This window comes from Thalia democratica, chromosome 3 (assembly GCF_965202585.1).
Source record: "Thalia democratica chromosome 3, ktThaDemo2.hap1.1, whole genome shotgun sequence".
In the NCBI taxonomy this organism is placed as follows: Eukaryota; Metazoa; Chordata; class Thaliacea; order Salpida; family Salpidae; genus Thalia; species Thalia democratica.
This window is the reverse complement of record NC_139167.1, coordinates 1,356,893-1,361,338: the sequence shown is the minus strand read 5'-3', so window position 1 is coordinate 1,361,338 and position 4,446 is coordinate 1,356,893. Positions and strand designations below refer to the sequence as shown.

At 21.1% G+C, this 4,446-nt stretch overlaps 1 non-coding gene across 1 annotated transcript; it reads left to right on the top strand.

Annotated features, from left to right (window-relative positions):
- The first annotated feature begins 3,911 nt into the window (after positions 1 to 3,911).
- Trnay-gua (transfer RNA tyrosine (anticodon GUA)) lies at positions 3,912 to 3,997 on the top strand. Its single transcript is given in 2 exon segments — positions 3,912 to 3,948; positions 3,962 to 3,997. It is a non-coding gene; the product is annotated as a tRNA-Tyr (tRNA).
- The last annotated feature ends 449 nt before the right edge of the window (positions 3,998 to 4,446 follow it).

The following is a 4,446-nucleotide window of genomic DNA, read 5'->3' as shown; positions in this document are numbered from 1 at the left end:
GTCATTAATTCATTAATTTTTTTAAAATGTCGCTTTGTAAATTTATAATTTTTTGTAATTTTTGTTTTGGATAACGATGACGTATAACAGCCTAACTGTAAATTTGTACAGTATTTTATTATTTTATAATTTAATTTTTTTTTATGATATGTTTATAACAAAAAAAGCTGGCAGTGTATATTTGTAAATAGTTTCTTTTAACTTGTTTTTAGAAATGTTTATCAATGGATAATTTACTCATAGTTAACTAAAACCTTGTTCATAAATTACATATGTTTATATACAAAAAATAACATAAATTTTGTAGATTTATAGAGATTTAATTTATCATCGTTGATTTAAAAAAAGTCTTTTTTTTCTTGGCTGTATTCTTGGTTTGTGTAATTTTGTATAAAGTTTTAAATTTATGTTTTATTCTAAATTTGTATTAAAGTGTTGTTGTTATTTTCCTTTAATTTTATATTTGTAAACAAGTCTTAGTTTTTCATTTAACATTATTGTAGATCTGTACAGATTTTATTTTTGATGAATTTAAAGTAATTTAACTTTACGTTTGTATAAAAGTTTTCACTTAATTTATTTTAACTTTTGCATAAACAAACAAGCATTACATTGTAAATTTGTACAGAATTTAAATTTATTTGTTGTTTTTTATTGTTTATACAAGCAGGTTGCAGTGTAAATTTGTATTAAAAGCTTTTCTGTTTTACTTTTGTTAAATGCAAAAAATACGGATCATAAATTCTAAATTTGTACAGTATTTTTTCCTATTTCATTGTTTTTTTTTACATTTCTACAAGACGTTGTTAATGTAAATTTGTATAGAAAATTGTTCTTTTTGTTTTCAAGTTTAAATGCAAAAAATACGGGTCGTGAATTGTAAATTTGTACAGAATTAAATTTGTTAATTTAATTATTTGTTGTTTTCATTTAATAAAGTGGTCTCAACGTAAATTTGTACAGTTTTTTTTCATTGTTTTTTAGTATTTCTACAAGACGTTGTTGTTAGTATAAATTTGTATATGGAAAAAATATTTTTTATTTAAATGAAAACTATATGCAGTCACATTGTAAATTTGTACAGAAAATTTTTCATTTCGTTATTAATTTAAATGCAAAGAATATGGGTAGATTTGTAAATTTGTACAAATTTAGTTAGTTTAACTTTTTGTGTTTTTAATTTTTTAAGCGGTGTCAATGTATATTTGTACAAAACCTTTTATTTGTGTTTTTGGCTTATGTAAAGCATAAAAAATTAGCAGATTGTAAATTTGTACAGTAATTTAATGTCAAATAAATGTTTATTGATACTTTTCTTTTGCTTCGTCAATTCAAACATTTTATTTGAAAAAGACTGTTATTTTTACTTGAAAACAATTTAGATATAAATATATATGTATATAAGTAAAAATTTATTGTTATTTTTGTTTAACGCAAATAATAGGGTTGTGAATTGCTAAATTGTAGAGAAGTAGTTTATTTTTAATATAATGTAAATTTGTAAATAGTTGTTACTATTTAAATTTTATTCTAAAACGATTTAAAAAATTTACTCATAATACATAAGGGATTGTAAATGCTAATACACTTTTTTTTTTTCTTTTTTATTAAAAATATTCTATTTTACGTTGAGTATAGCAGTATTTTGTATATTAATATACTTTTTTCAAGTATTTAAAGTTACTGTAAAGTTTTAAAACAAGTAAAGTTTTGTATATTGTAGTATTTTTATTGTTATGTCTAAAACCTCACTGATATGAATTTATGTATATAAAGCATGAATCAAAGTTGTACCGATTTTTTTTGTAAATTAATAAAAAAATCTTACTGTAATATATTCTCATATGTGTAAATTCCTAAAGTTTATTTTGATTATATAGGTTTGTGTTCAATTTAAATTTTACTATGTTTGATTGTTAGTCAGTATAAAAGTCTATAACATATATAAAGTAGTAACATGTAAAATCTAACATGTTTTGTTTTTTTTATAAAAAAAAATTATTAAGTAGGCTAACTTAAATGTTCTATAAGTTTATACTTTTAGTTCATTAAGACAAACTTTGTACAACCCGAGTTAAAATAAATAAAAGAATCAAAATTTTCAAAATAATTGGCGCGATCTAAATAGCTTTCATATGTAGTTATCTAAATAAAAACTTGTAAATAATTTCGTGTGACTAGTAATAAGAAAAATTATTTGCGGTTATAAGATACTTTTGTCACAAATATTTTACTGACAACCTTGTATAGACTCTAGAAAGATTTTGTATAAATTGTCAGATAGTTTATATAAGGCCTGAAGCTATATTATATATTCACATGTCACTAAGACAAAACAATGTCATGTTATTATATAAACAGATTTTCATAAAATTAAAAGTATCTATAAGTAAGCTGTTATTTAAACCATAATTTTTTGGTAAATGTAGTTCCATCCAGATTTAAAACTTTATTGTTTTTAACGCAAATAAATTTTTTAATTCTTAAAACTCTGAAAATCCATAAACTGTCTAGAAATGAATTAAATTATCTCTGAAAAAATTAAAATATTTTGTATATTTTTTTGCTTTTTATTTAGAAATATAACTCACTTAATGTCGAACTGTTAAAAGTTATGCTTACAACAAAGTGTATTTTATACGTTTTTAAATATAAAATGGTATAACTAGCTTAAAATTAAAAATAGTTCAGTATTTTCAAATGTCAATCAACATTCATAGAAGTTAAGGTTTTTGTTGGATTACTGACATAAAAAAGTTTAGCTTTGTCCTTTGTAGAGTCTATAGTTTAAAACAGTTTAACACAATTTATGGGCAAAATATAATAGTTTTTAATTAATATGAGTATTCACTGACACATTAAATATTTCATACTACATATAATAAAAAATAAAACTTATTTTTTTTAGTTTGTTGTCACTTTCAGTAATTTTTTTAGATTTTATTTTTTGTAAGTGTCTAACTACAATATTTATTCTGTTTTCTATTTTTTATAAAAACTCTAAACCATTGAATTGCTATGAATGAAATTACATTGAATTACTAATCAATCAAAAAATGGTTTGAGAAAGTTTAACTAAAGTATTTGAACAACTAAGTCTAAGTCATACATTGTTTATTTTTTTAGAATACACATAAGCATTTTTATTTTATCTCCAGCCCAAATTAAAAATTAAAACACATTTTAGTTTAAAATTAAATAAATAAAGTACTTTATGAAGCATAAAGATATAATTGAGTTGTTAACATTTTAAGTTATTTAAAGACTATATAGTCCTTATAAAAGTATGTTTACATAATATAAACAGTTTTTAATTTTTTTATTTTATTAAGTAAATACAAACATAAACAATTAAAATAACCAAGTAAAAAAAAAGACTTTGCTATAGGTTGCATTAGTTTTGATAAACTTATTTAGTAAACACAAATCTAAGTTATGAGGTTTAAATTTCTGATATTATCTAAAACACAACTACTGAACAATTTAAAAACTTTAAATTAACGTAATTCTATTATTATAACTTGGTTACTTTTTGTTTTAAGTTAGATTAGTATAGAAAATGAATTTAAAATAAATTAAAAAGTAAGCAATAAAAGTTTAAACTAAGTTGAAAAAAAGCTATAAATGTTTTAAATTTCACTTTATGAGTTATTATGGTATAAAGTTTGTCAACAATTTTTTTTTAAATTCAGTAAGTAAAAACTTATTACAAACTTTCAAAACCCCAATATGTTTTGATAACAATAAGTTAGCAAAATTAAAACTGAAATTTGTTTGGTATATTTTAACAGGAAAATAATTTTGGAGAATAGACTTAACAAATATTATGCAGATTAATTTTAATTAATCTTAATTAATTTTAATTGCTTAATTTCAACTTTATAAACGCAACAAAGTTTATCTAAACAGCGCCTTCGATAGCTCAGTAGGTAGAGCGGTGGACTGTAGCAGAATGTTAGAAATCCATAGGTCGCTGGTTCGACTCCGGCTCGAAGGACTATTTTTGTAAAGTTATTATTGTAATCAACAAATGTTTATTGCTTTATCGCAAAGACCAATGAATGGTTTAAGAAATCTTATAATTCTTGTTTTTAATTAATAAAAAAAGTAATGCTACCATCTTAGAATAAATAAAATTAAAACTTCGTGATAAAAAACGGCTTACAATTAGTTTCATATATTTTCATGATTACAAAATGCTTAGTTTTAATAATTTGTATTTATCTAAAATTAAAAGTAACTTGTAAATATTATTTATCAATAATTATTAAAAGAAAATTTACAGAACAAAATTAGTTCCATGTTTATTGTTTTACATATAATTTTAATTGAAAAATTCATTAAACGTAAGTATGGTTTGGTTAATAAGATAATGTTAAGTTAAGCTCGTATAGCAATTTCGATTATTAGTTTTAAAATATTTTTATTAGTTTTATAAATATAAAG